Raw genomic sequence first — 24,724 nt, forward strand, 5'->3', positions numbered from 1 at the left:
ATAAGAGTGACAAGTTTATTGGGAAATGAAAGAAATGAAAATTTAAAAATTTTAAATTTTAAAAATTAAAAATTGCATTATGTAATAGAAAAATCTGAGCTACACAATGATTGCAAATCTATGTGTGAAAGTCAAAGGTGTATGTAGTAAGCACAAGTTCTTACATTACAAAAATTGAACGTACATAATCACTATATGTTAAACATTAACAACATCTAATGTTTGTAGGTAGACATTTTTGGAAATCATTGTTGCTTGAATTTGAGAAGTCTGAAATATCTTTGTCATCATCTAACGGAGTAATTTTATTAATGTACTCGATGGCTCAGTCTTGTGCCTTCTCCTGTAGATGTTTTCTAGCTTTTTGAATTGCATGGAAATGGTCTAGTCGCCTTTGCATTTGATTGTTTTCTCTTTCATGACAAGAAAGTACCTTGGTAGGTTTGTTTCTACGTAACTCGAAACATGCCTTAGGAACTCTTAACCTATGTTATTTATAATATACCTCCAACTTACACCGTCTTTCATATAGCTTTGACGACAATGGTTCTTTTATGGTGAAAACTATTGTGGTGGTATCTGTACTTAGTTGTTTAAGTTTGCCGATCATGATATGTCCCACACTCCCAAGATTCTCGTATGAGTATATTGGAACATTAACAAAATCTTTCTTCTTTCCAACCCATTTCACTCCATAGTAGTTTGTGTATGTCTATAGTTGAAGTAGATCCAAACTTTTTTCTCATAGTATGATTTGATTTTGAGACGTTGAAACTCATATCTTATTAAAGCTAAGATGTCAGTGGGTTACAAATAAACCATTCAAAATTGTGGTGCATTTATAACCTTAATTCATGGTCCAAAAATTATAAAATATATGAGTTGTCAGGTGTTCTCATGTCAATATAACTTGGTAAAACAATATATGAATAGGAGTCCCCATTTTTCCAATGTTACACTGAAACTTTACCTTGTATGTAGTAGTTATGAGTTTGTACGTGGTAATTGCACATAACTTTTAAGTCAATTATATTGACATAGTTGTAGCATATTTTAACAGAGCCCCATCTTTCATTGACACAAGGCTATGCATTATGCATCAGGTTCTCACATGATTATTCATATATTTACGTTTTTTACCTCATGTGAATGTTAGCATTTAATTTAATGCATGTACTATTACATTAATTTATGAATGTGTTTGTCGTGTACCATCTTATGTAGTTTTACATTATTTACCAATAGTTGATATACATTGTTAATAATGTAATAGATGTTATTGCAGCTAGAGTGAATGGATTATTCAATTTACAGGCCAAGCGATGTGTTCACAGCGATGGGTTGTTGCTAGGTACTAGAATATGAGTTCAGTCATCTAATTGATCCTAATCTCCAAAACATTTCACAGGTTCACAATACCATGAGACAAGAGTGGACTTGGTTAATCCGTGAATAGGGGATATTTTATGAGGGAGTTGGTTAGTTATAAGTTGTTAGTGCCTCGTTGACTTACATCGTAGATGCCAAGAGACATTATAGATGAACTTCGTAGAGCATTGAACTGCATAAGAGAAGAAAATAAACGAATGAAGATACGTTTCATTGATATCAAACCCAGGCCGAGATTTTTGAATTAGTGAAATGTAAGTTGTACGAGCAAGCATGATACACGCAATCACTTCTTACAAGAGACATTTATCAATCGAATGTAGAGATGTCAGATGAAGAGTAATTATGTTTGTGGCACAATTACATGTTGTAGAAGGCACCACATAATTAAGGAGAACATATGGTCACCATTTATGTATTCTAGAACTATTTATGACACTATTGTTGTATTAGAACTATGTATCCATTTGAAGGGACAATGAAAACATTATTATGGTTGGGACAAACATATACATTATTTGTATTTTTGAATGACTATTTAGGATGAGAAGTTATGGTAGTTTTTAGACCCCTTAAACAATTGATTAAACCTAGGTAATTAGCCAAGTTGTTACTTAGTCCAATTAAACAAGTCTAGGTTATCACAATATAAAAGATCAAATCATGCAAAGCAGCGAAAAATAAATAACACAATATATGATTATCCAGGAAACCAAACCGGTAAAAATCTGGGGAGGATTTGACCTAGCTATCCTCAAGGTAAACTTGAATCCATTATCTTGAAAGAATCGAAGTTCATACAATAAGACTTACAAGCCCCCACGCTCGACTTTTTATTGCTACCAACCAATAGAACTTACTAACACGACCACGTGCAAGCTCCGAATCTACGGACTCCTTTCTTGGATTCACCACCAAATACAAGCACACCCGCTTGTGTTTTCTTTAAGCTTCAATGGCAGCAATTGAATTGATCATCAAGGTGTAGATAAATTTTCTCCTTGAAAACCCTAAGTTTGTGTAAAGGAAAGCTCCTCTAGATCTCACAAGAGATTTACACAAACCGCAAATTTGAGCAACACTAAAACGTGGCTAGGGTTTGCCTTTTATACTTAGGACAAATAAGAAACCCTAAAAACGTTTTAAAACACTTAGGGCTGAGTTGGACGAATCTGTAGAAAAATATTCTGCCCGAGCTTCGATCGATCGAGCCTGTCTTTCGATTGATCGAGCTAGGCCGAAAGGCACAATCCTTTCCTGCTTTAACTCGATTCCAACTTTACATAGATGCACAAATTTGAGCTAGACTTAAACACTTCTAAACACATTGTTTTGATCATGGTTTGCCAACAATACAAATTAGAGTTCTAAATACATAAAATCCTAAGACTTTAGAACTTAACAAACTCCCCCTTTGGCAATCCGTGACAAAACACAACTAGAAGCTCAAAGTTTACAAAATAAAAATCCCTTTACAAAATAATGCTCATAAAACAATTCAATCCTAACTATTATCCATCAGTTGCAAGTGTAGACAGAAGCTCAATTGAATCAACCTGTATATTTCCTGAAACACTAAACAAAATGCATAACCGCATGTGTGGAAACAATTCAAGTAAACAAAATAACTTCTTGATTTCAAACAATACACAAATAAAGACAAATATCAATGAATAACTCATAAATATAAATCAATAAGCAGTTTGAAACAAGAAACATATAAAGTATCAACAAAACATAAAACTCCCCCTAACTTGAATATCCCATCAAAAACATGGCAAGAGCTAAAAATGTAAAGTACAAAGTGAAGCACCTAGATACAATCTAAACTCTACAAGCTCCAGCCAAAAACAAATAAAACTCCCCCTGAAAGCAAAAACTCTACAAAGTACTCCCCCTTTTTGTGACGGAATGCCAATGGGCAAACAGAATCCATCATCAAAAGGGAGGTGGTCTAAACTGCGCCAACTCTGCACACAAGGCACGAATCTCATCGAGCATGTCCACCAAAATTTTTCCATGACTCGCCTGAACGGTCAAGACATGATCCAACGTGCGACGAATGTCTGAATCATCTGTAGCAGTCGGTGGAGGAGCATCATCATCAGCAGTAGCACCTGATGTCTCAGCAGCATCAACACCTGTAGAAGAGGGAGGAGGGGGAACACCACTAGATGACGCACCTCTACGACGAGAAGGAGCAACTCTCAATTGAGCAGCCCTCTGACGAAGAAAGGTGGCACCTATGGGAGTAATAACATGAACAGGCTCACCAGACGGAAAACCATCTAAACCTAAAAAGAGAAAAATCCTATGAATGAAAATAGGATGAATCAGCACATGCCCTACGGCAGAACTCCTATGAACCTCGTTCAAAGAACGAAGGAACAAGTGAGGAAAACTGATAGACGCTCCAGAAACAAAGGCATACAAAAACACGCATCGCTTTAAAGGGATGGTGTGGAAGTGAGAAATAGGCCACAAAGAATGACACGCTATCCTAAAAAAGAGATAGGCCGTCTCGGTAAACTCAACGGGTGTGATTCGAGGATCAGAACCCCATTGGATAGATGACCCAGTGATGTAAGTGATAGTTTTTAGACCCCTTAAACAATTGATTAAACCTAGGTAATTAGCCAAGTTGTTACTTAGTCCAATTAAACAAGTTTAGGTTATCACTATAATAAAGATCAAATCATGCAAAGCAGCGGAAAATAAATAACACAAGATATGATCACCCAGGAAAACCAAACCGGTAAAAAACCTGTGGAGGATTTAACCTAGCTATCCTCAAGGTAAAAAGCAAATCCACTAGAAAGAATCGAAGTTCATACAATAAGACTTACAAGCCCCACGCTCGACTTCTTATTGCTACCAACTAGTAGAACTTACTGACACGACCACGTGCAAGCTCCGAATCCACGGACTCCTTCTTTCTTTGGCTTTTGCAAAACACAAACACCCCCGTTTGTGACTTTGAGATCCCACTCAAAAGTTTAGCAACACAAACTCTCCTGTTTGTGACTCTAAGACCACCTTTGAAGGTTTAGATCATCAACACCTTTGATGACAAGAGAAGGCAGTAACTTCTACAATACCGGATCTTGAGATTCTTCAAGGAATAGCACCGGTAGAAGACATAAGAGAGCTTTTTAGGAGCAAAACCTTAAATACAAAAGAGGCAAACTCTTTTCTCCCTGAAAAGCCTAAAAAACGTGCTTAGGGTTTCCTTTATATACTGGGAGAAGTAGATTAGAAACCCTAATCCTAAATGGGCTTGAACTGCTGTTTGGGCTTAATTAAAATTTTGCAGATACGACTTTCGATCGGTCGAGATTGTCTTTCGATCGATCGAACCAGACAGATTATGAAATCTTCTTCCTGCAGCTTGTATGTTCTTAAATCTTGACTTGAATCACATTGAGCATTGTTTAATAAAACCTATAGACTCTAAAATCTATATCTAGACAAGTTTGTATTCACGATTTGCCAATTGTTCCAAACATTTAGAACCTAACAGTAAGACATAACTACATCTAATGAGGGTGACTTATTATAGGGATAGTTAGGCTCCCAAACAACCGGAACCCCAAGAGCCTCTGCCACTACCCGAAGGGTAATGGTGAACTCAACACCTCGTATCCAACTTCGAACAAGGGTGTTGGAATCACAGATGTGACAAGAGAGGTTCGACAAGAACTCTCTAATCAGGGCGGTCGGGGGTGGATGATCTATCTCTAAGAGAGGCAACCAACCTCTAGACTCAAAATTGGCCCTAATGGCCGGATCAAGCTCATTTAAGACCACAGCTCACTCAGCCCATATCTTATGCTTATGGTTCAAAGTCTCAAAGGCCTCTCTACATTTATCATTCCTAAACAACTCAACCCTAGTGAGAGACTTAGAGGAAGTGGAAGTGGTCCTGTTGGCTCTAGTTTTCCTAGGCATGGTGCTAAGATAAAGACCAAAACACAGAACAAAAGAACAAAACACAAAACCAAAACCAAGGACAGACTGCAAGTTAGCACAAAAACAGAATATAGAATAAAAATCTATATGATGCATGAACATGTTAAATGACATGATGCATGTTCTAATGTAGTGAATTAAGTCCAAAAGGTTCAAATTCACAAAATTGGCTTGAACATTGAGGTATTAACACAAAAACCCCAAAATTTGGAAAACCACTTGATTAATTTGAAAAATATTGACGAATTGATCATCACACATGATAGAATAACAAATATAATGACCAAATACATCAATTTGATAAGCCAATTTCATCAATTTAACCCAATTAGATAAAAATTCCCAATTCGGATCAAATTCAAACCCTAGAATTTCCAATTTTTCAAAAAACCACAAAATTGATCAAATTAAACTACAAGGATCATCATTATAGCATCATAGAACAAAAACCCATTGATCAATTTCACCAAAATAGGTTCGAATCATCAAAAACCCCAATATTTTGAAAGTGCCAAAGATACCCACAAGAATGCATGAAAACATGAAATAAAATGCAAAAGGAAGAGAAAAAGAGACTTACCGGCCTTTAAGGACAAAAACCTTGCAAAAAACTTGGAGGAAAACGACAAAAAATTGATGGTGGAGCCTTAGCCAAGTCGGAGAGAGAGAAAAGTTGAAAAAACTTTTGAAAAAGTCCTTTTGAAAAAGACAATCTGACCTTTTAAAAAACATGTTTCACGAGTTTCGATCGATCGAAAAACAGCCTCGATCGATTGAAACAGACAGAGACTCTATAAAAACAATTTGAAACAAGTTCGATCGATCGACAAACAGTTTCAATCGATCGAAACAGACAGAGGCTTTCTCTATCAAATTTAAAAAATTTCGATCGATCGAAAAACAGAATGGATCGATCGAATTAGGCAGAGGCTCACCAACTTTTGAAGAAAAAAAAAAAACACAATTTTTGAAAAACATTTAGAATTAACTCAAAGTATTGAAATTTAAGAACAAAAATGCATAAATATGTGATGATATGATTTTCAAAACAAGAATTTTAAGCCCAAATTCCCAAAACAAAAATTTCTTGCATTCTCCACAAATTTTCAAGTAACAAATTAATTTTGCACAAAATTCAAAGTATTTGCAAAACTTGATTGGTCAGACCATAAACACACACAATAACATGTACAAAGTTTAGCAAAAAGTAACTCGTGTAGTGTGTGCAACTAGCAAAAGCTTGAGATACATGTGAGGTGATATGTGAATAGCAATCAATCACAAAGTCTACACAATTCATCACAAAGAATTTAAAAGAGACTATCACCTAAAGAGTTACATCATATAACTCTCACATCTCCTAGATCATAAGCTTGCAATCATGTAAGTTTCTTGTATTTATGCCTCATAATATACATACCAATTTTAAGTTATGTGAGTTTGGCATCAAGCTTAATAGTATACACCAATTTTGATTTTAAGAATTAAGCAATTTAACCCGAGGCTTCACCTTATGTTCTTTTTGTGCATGTACTACACTTTCTCGAGCACAAATTCTTATGATATGCACTAAGGTGTTCATGATTGGTAAGTGAATAGTGGTGAGATGGTTATTTATGCCTTTCTCTAAAAGTTCAAGTCAAACATTTAAAAACATGTGACTTCAAGATTAAGACACAGTAATCAAAAACCATAAACATCTTTCCCACACAACATGCACTACAAAGTTTCAACTAGTAAAGTGCAATAAATAAGCTCATCAAAGCTAAACAAGGTACAAAAAACATGTTATGTGAAAATAAATTGACCAACCTTGTTCTCAAAAACCAAGAAGAATAGTACAAAACAAAATGTGCTTCCTTTTTCTACCTTTTTTTTATTTTTTTTTTATTTAAAATAAAAAACACCTAGAATGAAATGCATGAATGTTATGCTATGCAAATCCTAGAAACACAAAAAAAGAAAAAAAAAAAAAGAACAATGGTCACAAAGGGTAGAGCAATGAAGCACAAGGACCATGTCAGAAAGACTCAGTTAGATCGAGTCTTTTGCATCCAAAACTTTTTAGATGCACTATGAGCATTGGAGTTCTTATTCACATGAGAATGATTACCAACTCCAGGATTGGAATAAAGGCTTAAAGCCTTTACCAAATCACCAATAAGCACCATAGGATCAAGTGCTTGAGGCACATGTACTTTTGGTTTGTTTGCTCTCTTAGTAGCTTGCAGCTTGTAACAGTTTGGACGAATATGTCCAGACTTTCCACAAAAGTGACAAACCCATGCAGGCTTATCATGTGTCTTGTCTTTAGATACGGTAGGCTTCTTAGACTTAGACTCTTTCAGATCAACCTTAATCTTCTTAGATGATGAACCTTCTAAGGGTTTAACAACCTCACTCACAGGGGGTTTGACAGTTTCACCCACTATCTCACTCACGGAAGGTTCAGAAGAATAAGATGAAGGAACAAACTTTATGGAATGAGGAGCAGACACAGAGATGCTTTCAATATAACCTAATCCAGTTTTGTCAGAAGAAGACTTTTGAACACTAAGCATTTGATCAAGTTTAGAACTAGCAGATCTAGCAACAGATAAATCAAGTTCCAAATATTTAACTTTATCAAGCAAAAGCATATTTTCAGTTTTCACATTGTTCAAAAGTTCATTAGCATCAAACAGTTTGACAAGCAAATTTTTCTTTTCAAGCTCAAGAGATTCAATTTTCTTCAGGCTAAGTTCAACATTCATAGCATCCTTTACAACAACTTTGCAAAGTTTATTATAGGCCTCTTGAGGATCTACATCTTCAGAGAGTTCCCCATCAGAAGGGTTCTCTTCAACAGATATGCTCTTATCAACTACAGCAGTAGCGGTGAAAGCAATGAAGTTTCCATCCTCATCACAATCAGACTCATTATCAGAAACTTCACCATCACTAAAGGTTACAGCCATAGCCTTACTCTTAGACTTCAAATAGGTTGAACATTTAGATTTCATGTGTTTATACCCTTGACATCCAAAACACTGAAAGCCCAAGGAATTATTGGAAGATTGACCTACTCTTTCTCTAGGTTTATCATTGTTGTTAACCTTAGTGGAATCATGCTTCCTAAAATTTCTAGGTTCAGCAGTGTTTGTGCCTCTTGCCTTTCTATTACTATTCTTGAGAAAATTTCTAAAATTCTTGGCAAGGTAGGCAATCTCTGTAGCAGAGAGCTCATCATCAAATCCACCACCTTCAACATCATCAACAGACTTAAGAGCCATTGATTTGGATTTGGTAGTTTTGGATAGATCCAACTCATAGGATTGAAGAGATCCTACAAGTTCATCAACAGGGATGAAGTTCACATCCTTACTTTCGGTAATGGCAGTCACCTTGGGTCTAAAGTCTTCAGTTAAAGATCTAAGAATCTTCCTAACAATTTTAGGTTGATCATAGATTTCACCCAAGTTAAAAGCAGAATTAACAATATCATTCAATTTAGCATAGAATTCATCAAAAAGATTCATCATCAAACATCCTAATGCTTTCAAATTTTGAAGTCAATTGTTGCAATTTATTAATTTTGACAGCCTTTGTGCCTTCATGCACAGTCTGGAGGATATTCCAAGCAGTATCAGCAACCTCAACATTAGAGATTCTCTTAAATTCCTCCATAGAAACAGCGTTAAAGATCGCATTCATAGCCTTGCTATTAAATGCAGTTGCTTCTTTCTGAGAAGTTTCCCACTCACTAACAGGAGTAGTGGGTTTCTCCCATCCGTATTCAACGGAGTTTCACACCCTCTCATCAATGGATTTCAGGAATGCTTTCATCCTTACTTTCCAATAAGCATAATTATTCCCATCAAAGTGAGGAGGAATAACTAGAGAGTGTCCGTGTTCCATGACAATAGGGGTCAAGTATCAGCTCAGTGATCAAAGGATCAACAACAAAAGAGCTACTCGCTCTGATACCACTTGATAGTTTTTAAACCCCTTAAACAATTGATTAAACCTAGGTAATTAGCCAAGTTGTTACTTAGTCCAATTAAACAAGTCTAGGTTCACAATATAAAAGATCAAATTATGCAAAGCAGCGGAAAGTAAATAACACAAGATATGATCACCCAAGAAACCAAACCGATAAAAACCTGAGAAGGATTTGACCTATCTTCAAGGTAAACTTGAATCCACTATCTTGAAAGAATCGAAGTTCATACAATAAGACTTACAAGCTCTCATGCTCGACTTCTTATTGCTACCAACCAGTAGAACTTACTGACACGACCATGTGTAAGCTCCGAATCCACGGACTCCTTCTTTCTTGGATTCACCACCAGATACAAGCACACTTGCTTGTGTTTTCTTTAAGTTTCAATGGCAGCAACTGAATTGATCATCAAGGTGTAGATAAATCTTCTCCTTGAAAACCCTAAGTTTGTGTAAAGGAAAGCTCCTCTAGATCTCACAAGAGATTTACACAAACCGCAAATATGAGCAACACTAAAACGAGGCTAGGGTTTGCCTTTTATACTTAGGAAAAATAAGAAACCCTAAAAACATTTTAAAACACTTAGGGCTGAGTTGGACGAATCTGCAGAAAAACATTCTACCTGAGCTTCGATCGATCGAGCCTGTCTTTCGATCGATCGAGCTAGGCCGAAAGGCACAATCCTTTCCTGCTTTAACTCGATTCCAACTTTACATAGATGCACAACTTTGAGCTAGACTTAAACACTTCTAAACACATTATTTTGATCATGGTTTGCCAACAATACAAATTAGAATTCTAAATACACAAAATCCTAAGACTTTAGAACCTAACAAGTTAGACAGTAGAAATATATGTTGAACATAATAAACATAAATATTCTTACTTAGGATATCATAAATATGCATTTAGTGCATATTAAACATTAATGGTACTAACATTAACTTAAATAAAGATAATACATACTCCACAAAAATTGTCTTTAGGACAATGCAATGTCTTCTTCATTTTGACCGATAGAGGTCATTATTTAGGACATTGTTACTTTTTGTTGGTGTGAGTTTTCTATTGGTTGTGTTGGCCAGTTCTTCTACAAGCTACAACATGTGATATCTAGACTGATAGAGCAACATCAAATTGTTCTCCTTTAGATTCTTGTCATTGCACGAATACATTCGTCCATGTTGCGCCTTGGCTTTGTAAGCGAGACACGGTCCACCAAAGACACTACAAGTAATATGAGATCATTGTGCCGAGTGTTTGACTTGTTGATGCGAAAATTCCACTCTTGCCTTAGTATCACATAGTATTCCCTTTCATTAGAATCTCTCTCCCTTCTATAATTATCAAGAAAATGAAGTAGTAGCCACATTGCCATTGCAAGTTGTGACTTGGAGTATAGTATATGCAAATGGCATGCATAGTCAATTATATAGAGGAGTTGTGAAAATTGGGTAATTGAAAGATGTGTTAAGGTTGATCTTAAGCAGCCCATTCAGTTAATAGTAATTGATACATGATGTTGACATAACGCATGATGAATGATAGTAGAAATTTGTGTATAATTTACTCATGTGGTAAAGTTTGTCATGTGTAGCAATATTAACTTTTCTTGACAAAGCTTGACTTGACACGTGATGAAGGGTAGTACATGCATAATAAAAGACTGATGAAGGGTAGTACAAAAGTACGCATAATTCATGTGCAGCAAAATATTTAATAGTAAAAAAGTATGCATTATTGAATATTACAAAATTATTTAATAAAGGACTGTACATAAATATATAATAATTTATGTGTGTCTGAATATGTCATTGACGTTTGTTGGCATATGTTTTTTGTTGAATATGTTTGATAAGACAAGACTTAGTGCAATAGTAAAGGATTGATGAAGGGCAGTATAACAGTATGCATAATTATTTTGTTAGGTTCTAAGACTTTGGGAACTAATGTATTAGAACTTCAATTTGTATATGTTGGCAAACCATAATTAAAACATTTAGTCTAGGTTTAGATTTGCTCAAAGTTTAGTTTGATGTAAGTTTGGAATCCAGTAATTACAGGAAATTACAATTCAATTTCTGCAAGGCTCGATTAATCGAAAATTAGACTTGATCGATTGAAAATCGTGGATCAACAATTTTCTGCAGAATTCTCAACCCAACCCAAGCCCATATAACATGTAGGGTTAAGTTTTTCACTCCAAGTATAAAAGGAAAAACCCTAGCTACGTTTTAGAAGTCTATGTTGAGTTGTGTGTTGAATCTTTTTATGAGATCTGAGAGGTCTTTACCTTCAAACACACACATAGAGCTATTAAGATCAAGATTCACATCAAAAACTTGATGATTGCTTCAGTTGTTGCATAAAGAACTTTCAAGAAGATCTGAAACCTTTGACATGTGTCTCAAAGTCACAAGTAGGAGAACTTGTTGTTGCTGTAGATCAAGGAAAGAAGTAGTTTGTGGATTCGGAGCTGTCATGTGGTCGTGATAGTAAGTTTTTTACATGAGGTAGCAATATGATGTTAGTGGTCTAAGTCTTATTGTACAAACTTTAATTCTTTCATAGTGGATCTGTTTTTACCTTAAGGATAATTAGGTTAAATCCTCCCCAGGTTTTTTATTGGTTTGGTTTTCCTAGGTCATCAGATTTGTGTGTTCTTTACTTTTCGCGTTATATTTGTTTTACACATATTTGTTAACCTAGATTTAATTAACAAACTTGTTAATCAACTTGGCTTAACATTAGGTTAAACATATTGTGTTAAAGGGTCAAAAAACAAACAAGTGGTATCAGAGTGGGTTAGCTCTTGTGTTAGATCTTTTGATCTAATAAGAGTTGATCCTTGACCCCTGTGGTCATGGAACATGGTCACTCTCTTGTGATCCCTCTATGCTTTGATGGTAACAATTATGCCTATTGGAAGGTTAGGATAAAAGCCTTCTTGAAATCTATAGATAAGTGACTGTGGAACTCTGTTGAATACAAATAGGAGAAATCGACTACTCCTGTTAGTGAGTGGTCAATGAACCAAAAATAAGCAATCGCTTTTAATAGCAAAGCCATAAATGCTATTTTTAATACTATTTCTATGGAGGAGTTTAGGAGAATCTCAAATGTTGAGGTTGCTCATACTGCTTGGAAAATTCTCCAAGCTATGCATAAAGGCACAAGCCAGTTAAAATAAACAAGTTGCAGCAGTTAATAACTAGATTTGAAAGCATTAGGACATCTGAAGATGAAAGTTTTAAGCTTAATGACACTATTAATTCTACATTTAATTTGGGTGAAATTTATGATTAATCTAAGATTGTAAAGAAGATTCTTAGATCCTTAACTGAGGACTTTAGACCTAAAGTAACTGCCATTATTGAAAGCAAGGATGTGGACTTCATCCAAGTTCATCCTTGTTGATGAGCTTATAGGATCTCTTCAGTCTTATGAGTTAGACCTACTCAAAACAAACAAATCCAATTCAATGGCTCTTAAGTTAGTTGATGATTATGGATTTGATGATGAACTCTCTTCTACAGAGATTGCATATCTTGCTAAGAACTTTAGAAACTTTCTCAGGAATAACAATAGAAGGACAAGAGGTAAAAACAATGCTAAACCTAAGAACTTCAAAAAAATGAACCAACGAAAATCAATAATGCTAAAAAATCAAAAGAAAAAGCTGGTCAATCTTCTAGTAATTCTCTAGGTCAACAATGTTTTGGTTGTCAAGGGTATAGTCATGTGAAATTTGAATGTCCAACATTCTTGAGATCAAAGGGTAAAGCTATGGCTGTAACCCTTAGTGATGGTGAAGTTTTTGATCACGAGTCTGGAAATGATGAAGATGGAAACTTTTTTGCTTTCACAGCTACTATTGTAGTTAATGAAAGTGAGTTGATTGAAGAGAACCCATTTGATGGGGAAATTTCTGAGTTTGTTGACTTGCAAGAAGCCTATAATAACTATGCAAGGTTGCTGCAAAGGATGCAATGAGTGTGGATTTAGGGCTAAAGAAGATAGCTACTCTTGAACATGAAAAGAAAAACTTGTTGTTGAATTTTCTTGATGCTAATGAACTAGTTAATAAGGTGAAGATTGAAAATATGATGTTGCTTGATAGGATTAAAAACCTAAAACTAGAATTATCTGTTGCTAGAAAACAAACAAATAGGTCTGCTAGTTCTAAACTTGATCACATGTTGAGTATTCAGAAGTCTCCCTTAGACAAATCGGGTTTAGTTTTTGTTCATAGCATTTCTGTGTTTAAAATTCATTCCACAAACTTTGTTTCTTCTTCTGAAACATCTAAGATAGAAGTTGTCAAACCAAAAGAAGATGTTCCTACTCCTAGGAAGATTAGGGTTGATCTTAAAGAATCTAAGCCTAAGAGTCCCAATCTCCCTAAGGACAAGAAGCATGATAGACCTTTATGGGTTTGTCATTTTTGTGGAAAAGCTGGCATACTTACCCAAACTGTTTCAAGTTGCAAGCTACAAAGTGAGCAAATAAGCAAAAAATACATGTGCCTTAAGCACAAGATCCTATGGTACTTATTGGTGAATTGGTAAAGGCTTTAAACATTTATACCAATGTTGGAGTTACTCATCATTTTAATATGAATAATAACTCTAAAACCAAAGTTGCATCTAAGAGGTTATGGATGCGAAAGGCTCAATCCAATTGAGTATTTCTAACATGGTCCTTATACTTCATCTCAAAATCCTTTGTGACCATTTTCTTGATATTTTTGTTTTTTGTTTTTTTTTTTTTTTTTTTTTTAGGATTTGCATTGCATTACATTCATGCATCTCATATTAGGTTGTTTTTGTTTGTTTTTCAATATATATATATATATATATATATATTAAAAAAATATAAACAAAAAAAAAAAAAATGGAAAGAGGAATGTGGAAGGATGTGTTTTGTATTACATATCATGGATGTGTAGTTAAGGTTGGCCATATTATATCTTTGCATAACATGCATGTGTACCTTGATTAGCTTGGATGAGCTTATTTTTTTGCACTTTGCTAGTTTGAGCCATATAGTGCATGTTATGTGTGAGTTGTTTATAGTTTTTGATCACATGATTTTGATTTTGAAGTCACATGCTCTTGATTTTGATTGTAAGGACTAAAAAATCCTAAGAAAAAGGCATAAATAACCATCTCATCACTGTTTACTAGCCAATCATAAACACCTTAGTGCATATCGTAAGATTTTGTGCTTAAAAAAGTGTAGCACATGCACAAAAAGAAAATAAGGAGTAGCCTTAAAATAAAAATTCTAAAAATCAAAGAAAGAAAAAGAAATAAAAAAAAAAAAGGCATGTATACAATAAGGCTAAATAAATAAATAAAAAAAATGCACGATTGCAAGCTTGTTTCTAAGAGATGTGAGAGTTATATGATGTAACTCTTTAGGTGATAGTCACTTTCAAATTTATGTGATGAATAATATAGAAATTGCGATAGATTACTATCTACATATCACCTCACATGTATCTCATGTTGTTATTAGTTGCACACACTTCACAAGTTATTCTTTGCTAAACTTAGTACATGAATTTGTGTGTGAATTTGGTTTGGCCATCTAAGATTATATATTCTATGATTTTGATACAAAATATGTTCATTGGTCGAAAATTTGAGGGTAATAAGTATGAAAAGCTTGTTTTTGAAGTTCTGGGTTGAAAACAAATATTTTTGAAAAACTTTTAAACTCATTTTCATGCATTTCATTCATGAAATTATTTGGATTAAGTGTTTTCTGCATAAAACTTCTGCTATTTTTCAAAAAATCCAGATTTCCAGAATTTCGATGGATCGAATGTGTTTTTTGACTGATCGAAAATCCCTTGAGTTTATAAGCTTTGTCTCTGCCTGGTTCGATTGATCCTCGATTGGTGCTCGCTTAGTCGAATCTGTTTTTCAATTAATCGAAACCAATTTTTGATCGATTGTAATTTTAAAAATTTTTAAAGAAAACTTTCTATCTGGCTCAATTGGTACCTGATCGATACTCGATCAATCGAGATTCGAAAGAAAAGAGAAACAAAAGACTTTTCTCAGCACGTGTTCATCACTTTTTCAAACACTTTTCTCTTTTTTTCTTCCTTTTCTTTCTCGACCGATCCAATTCAAACTTTTTTTGTTGTTTTCCTCCTCAACTCTTCAAAGGTTTTTGTCCTCAAGTATAGGTAAGACCTAATTACCCTTCCTTTTTCAAGTTATTTACATTGTTCATGCATTTTCTTCATGATTTTCGAACTAAAGAAATTTTGGGTTTTTGATTTTTGACTTGTTTTTGTTCATATTTAATCAATGGGTTTTTGTTCTTTGTTCATATACATATGATTCCCATACATTAATTTGATTAATTTTGTGATTTGAGAAGAATTGAAAATTCTAGGGCTTGAAATTTTGAGAAATTGAGGTTTTTGTTCAATTGGGCTTAAATTGATGAAATTGACTTGTGAAATTAATAGATTAATTTATTATACGATGTTTTCTAACTAGTATAATGTCTAATTACTCAATTTGATTTGGTTTTGAAAAACGGGTTCTTCAAAATTTGGGGTATTTGGTTAAAACTCTTTGTTCAAGTCAATTAAATGACAGTGTTGAAAAATTGAACAAGCTTTTTGTGCATTAGAGCATGCATCATATGTGCATTCATTACATGCATCATATAGATTATTATTTATTGTTATATTTTGTGCTCTAACCCTTTCTAATGCAGTTTGCCATTGGTTTTATGTTTTCTTTTTGTTTTATTTTTCCTTTCTAATCTTAGAGTCATGTTTAGGAAAACTAGAGCTAAGAAATCCACTACCTCATCCTTTTCTAATTTTCAAAGTGATACATTTTAGTTTAAATCTAACCAAGAAACCTATGAGAAGTTGAACATCTTTAGGTTTGTTTAGGCTGAGAGGAAAGTTATCCTAGATGAGGTTAACCCTGAGATATGTAGGAACTTTGAGAGTCGAGGTTGATTACCTCTTCTGGATGTTGAGCATCCTCCTCCAGTTGCTTTGATTAGAGAGTTTTATTCAAACCTCTCTATCCATTCTGATGATTCCAACATTCACTATGTGAAAACTTGGATAAGGGGTGAAGAGTTTGTCATTACCTATGAGGTAGTGGCTATTAAGACATATGTGATTTACTTGTTAGGAACATATGTCAATATTTTATAGGCGAAAAGCACATTTTCGTCCCTACATTTTCACACGATTCTCACTTTGGTCCCTATATTTTATTTGTACCGCTTTTAGTCCCTATTTAGAAAAACGCCTTTGGTTTTAGTCCTTTTCGTCGGTTTTAGTCCTTTCCGTCAGTGCCTTTAGGGCACTGACCTACGTGGCAAACAGAATTATTAAAATAATAATAAAAAAATTTATTTTGTCATTAAAAAATGCCAAGTCAGCATTTAAATTTTAAAAAATAATTTATTAATTTTAATTAAATAAAAAAAATAAAAAACAGAAATAAAAATAAAAAATCACATTAATTGAGATTGAAGTGTGTCTTGAGCAAGAACAACAAGAACACAAACTCAGATCTAAAAACACAAAATTAAAATCCAAAAATCACAAACCCAATAAATAAGAACATCAAATTAAACCTGAACAAGGAATTAAACATGAAAACAAACACAAAACACAAACCCAAAAAATTAAAATAAAACCAGCACAAGCCCAATCTCCATCAAATTTGAGCTCCGTTACAATGAAATAGAGTGAGCTAGGCAGATTTTCGAGCGGTTTGTGCAGTGTCACCCTAAGGTCGTTGCTTGGATTCGCTACGCCAAGTTCGAGATGAAGAATGGCGAGGCTGCTAGGTCGAGAAATGTCTATGAATGAGCCGTTGAAAAACTCGGTAACAATGAAGAAGCCGAGCAGTTATTCGTTGCATTCGCAGAATTCGAAGAGCGGTGTAAGGAATCAGAGTGTGCTAGGTCTATCTACAAGTTCGCTCTTGATCATATACCGAAAGGAAGGGCTGAGGACTTGTATAGAAAATTTGTAGCATTTGAGAAACAGTATGGAGATAAGGAAGGAATTGAGGATGCCATAGTGGGAAAGAGGAGGTTTTAGTATGAAGATGAAGTGAGAAAAAATCCATTGAATTATGATTGGATTTGTGCTGGTTTTATTTTAATTTTTTGGGTTTGTGCTAGTTTTATTTTAATTTTTTGGGTTTGTGTTTTGTGTTTGTTTTCATGTTTAATTCCTTGTTCAGGTTTAATTTGATGTTCTTATTTATTGGGTTTGTGATTTTTGGATTTTAATTTTGTGTTCTTAGATCTGAGTTTGTGTTCTTGTTGTTCTTGCTCAAGACACACTTCAATCTCAATTAATGTGATTTTTTATTTTTATTTCTATTTTTTATTTTTTTATTTAATTAAAATTAATAAATTATTTTTTAAAATTTAAATGCTGACTTGGCATTTTTTAATGACAAAATAAATTTTTTATTATTATTTTAATAATTCCGTTTGTCACGTAGGTCAGTGCCCTAACGGCACTGACGGAAAGAACTAAAACTGAAGGCGTTTTTCTAAATAGGGACTAAAAGCGGTAAAAATAAAATATAGGGACCAAAGTGGGAATCGTATGAAAATGTAGGGACAAAAATGTGATTTTCGCCTATTTTATATAATTGGCTAATCCTTTGACAAAATGCACTTTACTTGTAATTGGGTAGATTTAGGATGTGCTTAAATACTTCAAGAAATCATGTTTCAAGATCAAGTGTTGAAGCCTTCAAGTCTGTCCAAGAAAACAAGCTGAAAGTGCAGAGTTACTAAAGCTCGACAGCTAGCTCGACAACTGGTATGTGTCGGGGTTTAAGAAGTTGTTTCAGCCCCGTGGCTCGACAGATGCTTGACAACTTCTATCTGTCGAGGTTTACAAAAACAGAATTTCTGATCTGTTTTTCTTGGGATCCGTAGATGTGTCTTTGGGCCTTCTTTTCTCCTAACCTTAGACATATAAAAGGATTGTTTTAAGGGCCGACAAAGAGTTCACAAGTTGCACAAGCATTCTATTCAAGCAAATTGTGATTGGAGACGAAGTTCTTGCCCTAGTTCATCTCTTTCTCTTGAAGAAGTTACTATGTATATGCACCGTAGGGTTTTATGATTAAGCATCTTCTTGATCTTCATCATGTGGATGAACTGAAGAACTTTGCAGCCAACAACCTTCTTAGTTGGTGATTGAAGTCACGTACTGGGATCCGCACAATTGGTTAGTCACGTACTTGTGAGCCGTGCATCGAAAAGGGAAATTGTCATTACAGAACAAGTCTAATTAGGTATTGGGGTAAGGGTTCAACTGTAGGTTCGTAAGGTACTTGGGATTCCTTTACTTGTAACCACTTGTTGTGATAATAATGGAGTTTCGGGAATGATGACCTAAAAATCACCCGGTGGGGTTTTTGCCGTTAGGTTTTCCCCATTCGTAAACAAATCACCATGTTATTTATTTTCCATTGCATACTTTAGTTAATTGGTGATTTGTTTATACTACCACGTGTTTGCATGTTAATTTGATTAATTAATAAAATTGGCTAATTAGTTAATTAATTTATCACAAGGGGTCAATTTGTTTTTGGCCTATGAGTGGCTTTTGCTCTTGGTGTACCTTTGGTACAGCAGCCTGTGTAACCTTACATAGAGATTCCTCCCATTGGCGACATTATGTCTCTTCTTATTGGTACTATCATTAGTTGGGGTACTAATCCTAGGGTTACCACACATGAGCTTACTGAGCTTAATTATTTATTCTTTAGGATTTCTTGTCATAGCATTTGGCCTATTTCTCACATACGTACCATTCCCATTGAGAGATGTGCATTCTTGTACGCTCTCATCACTGATGCTCCTATCAGTTTTCCTACTCCTTTCATTCATTCTCTTGTTGAGGTTCAAAGGAGTAGCTCTAAGTCACATGGTTTGTTTTTCCCGGTTTTCATTCATAGGATTTTGTTACATTTAGGTTTAGAGGACTTTCCCGTGTCTGAGCCTATTCATATCATCGCTCCTATAGGTGCCACCTTTCTTAGGAAAAGGGCTGCTCAGTTAAAAGCTAGCTCTAAACACCCTCGAGTCGAGCCTTCTACAGGTGATGCATTTAGAGCCCCTCCTTTTGGTGATCCTACTGCTGAGGATTTTGTGGACCCCACTGCTGCTGTGGATTCTTCACCATCTACATCATCCTCTTCGTCTATGCGTACTATTCTGGAGATGTGTCTCACTGTTCAAGCAGCTCATGGACTACTTTTGTTGGATTTGCTTAATGAGGTTGCGGCATTACAAGCAGATTTAGCTAATGCTAGAGGTGCTTTTCCACTGGCTCCACCCTCAGATGAGTCTTGATTGCACTTTGGCAATACGTCACAAAAAGGGGGAGTGCATAGTGATAGGGCGAGATGAGGAGATATGAGATTTTTTGGTGTAGATTGTATTTTAGGGGGAGATATGTTTTTGATGATGTGTTGTACATGTTAGGGGGAGACATTGTTTTTATATTTTTATGTTTCTTGTTTTATTTATGTTTATGTTCTTGTTTCACAAACTATGATACATTGGTTATGATTTATTTTATGAGATTATTCATGGTATATGTCTTTATTTTTTGTTCTGTGAAAACAAGAAATTTATTTGGTTTACTTGTATTTTCCACACATGCGTTTATGGTTTGTTTAGTGTTTTCGGAATTTACAGGTTGATTCATTCGAAGTAGCTGTCTACTTTTGCAACTGATAGATAGTAGTTAGGTTGAATTGTATTTTGGGTAATAATGTGTATTTGGGTTGTTTTTTTACTTTGAGCTTTTATTTCGTGTAATGTGTTTTGTCACGGATTGCCAAAGGGGGAGATTGCTAGGTTCTAAGACTTTAGGAACTAATGTATTAGAATTTCAATTTGTATATGTTGACAAACCATGATCAAAACATTTTGTCTAGGTTTAGATTTGCTCAAAGTTTGGTTTGATGTAAGTTTGGAATCGAGTAATTACTATTCAATTTCTGCAAGGCTCGATCGATCGAAAATTAGACTCTATCAATCGAAAATTAGACTCTATCAATCGAAAATCATGGATTGGCAATTTTCTGTAGATTTCTTAAACCAGCCCAAGCCCATACTATGTGTAGGGTTAAGTGTTTCACTCCAAGTATAAAAGGAAAAACCCTAGCTACATTTTAGAAGTCTTTGTTGAGTTGTGTGTTGAATCTTTTTGTGAGATCTGAGAGGTGTTTACCTTCAAACACACACATAGAACTATCAAGATCAAGATCAAGATTCACATCAAGAACTTGATGATTGCTGCAGTTGCTGCATAAAGAACTTTTAAGAAAAGCTAAAACCTTTGAGAGGTGTCTTAAAGTCACAAGTAGGAGAACTTGTGGTTGCTGTAGATCAAGGAAAGAAGTAGTCCGTGGACTCGGGGCTGTTATGTGGTTATGGTAGTAAGTTTTCTACATGAGGTAGTAATAGGATGTTAGTGTTCTAAATCTTATTGTACAAACTTCAATTCTTTCATAGTGGATCTGTTTTTACTTTGAGGATAACTAGGTTAAATCATCCCTTGGTTTTTTACCGGTTTGGTTTTCCTGGATCATCAGATCTGTGTGTTCTTTACTTTCCGCGTTATATTTGTTTTACACATATTTGTTTAACCTAGATGTAATTAAAAAACTTGTTAATCAACTTAGCTTAATATTAAGTTAAACATATTGTGTTAAGGGGTCTAAAAACTAACATATTCAGGTGCATCTGAATATGTTGTTGTCATTTGTTGGCATATAGGGTATTTTGTGGTTGAATATGAACGGGCCAAACATGATGTAGCAGTAAATATGCTTGCCCAATGAGACTTGAGATGACACCTGGTGAAGGGTAGTACAAGGGTGTACATAATTATTCACGTCCATCTAAACATGTTGTCGACATTCGTCAACATGTGTTTATTGTCGAATATTTTCGATTGGATGAAACATGGTACAACAGTAAATATGCATGTGTACTGCGGTTTCACATAATAAGGAATGGCAGTTTAAGGGTGTGCATACTAATTAACGTGCATTTTAATGCATATGTGTCTTCACTAGTTCCTAAGAGTAGAATACCACCAAAGAGAACTAATTGAACAAACTAAATCAAAATTGATAAACTGGAAATACCTAATTGTCATGATGAGTTTGAACATGCACTATATCTTCTTACTCGTGTTTATACCCATAGTCTGGTGATGGAGCCAAGAATTTTTTTAGGGGGGGCAAACTAAATATATATAAAAAATTAAGAAAATAAATTTATGACGATTTTTTTTTTCATAAATTAATTTTAACTCAACAAAACTGTGTTCTAAACCAATTTATCTACTAATGTATGGATTTCTTATTTTCTAGCTCTCACCATTCTTTAGCATAATTAATAAGAAGGTGTTGATAGATTCTTAAATCTAACATCAAGCTCAAAATAAAGCCAAAAAATTAAACTGAATTTGTTATACCTCAATATAATAATTACATATATTTCTAATATCAAATATAAATATATAATAAAAAAGGATAATAACAATAGCACAAATATAAATATCAAATAAACAAAATAAGCACTCACAGCAGTAGTGCTATATAGGTATAATGATATTTTTTAGCTCTCAATCATAAAAAATTAGGATGCAGCAGTGGAAGATTTAGCTCCTCAGCTACAATGCACATCTATCTTTAGATGTGCATTGTAGCTTAAAGGTTAAAAATAAAAAATAAAATAAAAAAATTTATTGCACTTCTCTCTCCTTCTCTCATTAAATAACATTTCCTTCTCTCTCTCTCTCCGGCTTCTCTTCTCTCTTCTTTCTTCCTCAATTTTTTTTTATTTATTTTATCTCTAACTCGCCGGCCAGCTCCCTCATCGCCGATATGTTACGCCAACCCACCCCAAGCCCCATCACCCAGTCCGTGCCTCTCTCTCTCTCAGTCACTCTCACCTTTCTCTCTCAACTCGCCGACCCACCCCAAGCCCCATCCGACCCAGCTTGCCGATCTCCCTAAGCCCCATCGCCCAGTCCGTGCCTCTCTCTTTGCTGTGATTGAGTTTTTTTTTTTTAATGTATTTTCATATGAGTTTGGTGGCTGTGGTGGTGGTGGTTGATTTTGGCTATGGTAGTGGTGGTGGATGATTTTGACAATGGGTTTGTGGATTTTGGTTGTGGTGGTGGAATGATGTTTGATTTTTTTTTTCTTCTGTGGGTTTGATGGCTGTAGTGGTGGCGATGGTGGTTGTTGTGGCTATGGTTTGGTGGTACAGTGTTTGATTTTTTTTTTTTTCCTTTGGGTTTGGTGGTTGTGCATTGGTGACTATGATGGTGGTTTGATTTTTTATTTTGTTTGTGGGTTTGGTTGTGTCTGGTGGTGGTGGTAGTGGTGGTTGTGGGTGTGGTTGTGGCTGTGGCTGATGGTAGAGGTGGTTGTGGTTGGTGCTGAGTTGTTTTTTTGGATGGTGTGATATATTATTTTATTGTAGAGGATATATTATTTTATTGCGTTGTTTATATTATTTTATTGCGTTAATAGATAAAATAGATCCACTGCTACAGCATGTGTATAGGTATAATAGGTAAAGTAACTTTTAGTGGAGCTAAAAAGCTAAATTTTTAGCTCCACTGCTATGGATGCTCTAACAAATTATTATTATAGAAACCAAAATAAAATAAGATATTGAAAATTAAAAACACAAGCGGTAAACTACAAAACTAATATTCAATTACAAAAATGTGCATAGCTTAAAAGTTAAATCAACAAAAGTATAAAATAGATCGCAATAGCTTACTCCAGTCTCTACACATATACAACAACATAAAATAATAAAAAATTTATAAGTTCAAGTTGTTAAGCACAAAAAATGTACACAGCTATCAGCTATCAAAACATTTCATATACACACAATTGTTTTACTTTTACATTTTACATCTTAAACATAAACAGAGAGAACAAGAGAGTCAGAGAGATAGATATGCCACTATGCACATGCTATTGACTAATCTTGAGGAACTTAGGGTGGAGAAACAAGCGAGTTGTGGAGGTAAACCATGGCGGTGTGAGGATTTTAAAGTAAAGGTCATATATATATATATATATATATATATATATATTAAAGCTGTTATAATTTTTTGTGGGTATTAAAAGGATTGTTGATTTACATGTAAGAGAGTCCTGATTAGGCTAATTTACAAAGGAAATTTTTTTTCTGCCTATTACTGATATGGGAATTTGTTAAATGGTTTAGTAGGGTACATTTGGAGGGCGAATAGGCTATACTTTTGGTTTTTTGTATCATTTTTTAATAAAATAATTCTAAATTTTGATGTGGCCAAATGAATGTTAACAATTAACTTATAAAATGATGATATTTTTAACATTTTTATTAAGGAAATTATGAAGTCAGAGGAGGCCATGGCCCCTCCAGTCCCCCTAGTTTCGTCGGTGCCATAGTCAATATATACTCATTTCCGCTAACATGTTTGTAATATGCCCTCTTTTTCTTTTTCTTTTTTTTTTTTTTTTTTTTTTTTTTTTTTTTTTTTTTTTTTCACATCGAAAACAACTGTAAATAACCCAATCAATTGCTTTTTGAAGATTGGCAGTTGAAGTCACATTACTCATGTTCAACTGACATTCATATCATGAGTTCAAACAAAAGCAAGCGGCTATAAGCAACAGTTACAGAACCAACAACTGTTTAAAATTAGTTCACATGTACAAACAAGGGTCAACGGAATCTAAGAACCATCTATGCATCCTTACGAAATATTGGTAGTAACATCAAAGATACCATTATTGCATAATATATTTTTACATTAAATTAAACATATCAAAATATTGTTGCTCCAGAGTCTTCCATTGTTGAAGTTGAACCTGTATTACAAATTCACATGATTAATGAAGTACATCACTGCATACAATAAATTATGATTAAGAGTACAATGGGATGGCAATGTGTCCTCATGGCCAACGATGTGGGATGGCCTAGCATCAGTGTCAGACATGCATCGCTGTATCCCGATGTCATCGACGAACATGTCCCAAGCACTATCGCACTCCGATACCTCTGTACATGATGGGTCCTCATCCTTAACGGTGTGTTTTGACTCTGGAATACAACCATAACTAGATCGACTACCTCCACGGTGTCTAACACCTCGACACCCACCACCTCGCTCGCCACAGCCTGCGGCTCATGTACTCATGCCGCATGCCACGCGCGTTCTCTAGAGTCACCCGATTGAGCTCTTCCATGATCTCCAGGGTATGCTTAACGTGATTGTACAATTCAGAATTTGGTTGGCACATCAATAGTATTTGAACTTGTGAC

Source organism: Quercus lobata, chromosome 11 (assembly GCF_001633185.2).
Source record: "Quercus lobata isolate SW786 chromosome 11, ValleyOak3.0 Primary Assembly, whole genome shotgun sequence".
Lineage (NCBI taxonomy): Eukaryota > Viridiplantae > Streptophyta > Magnoliopsida > Fagales > Fagaceae > Quercus > Quercus lobata.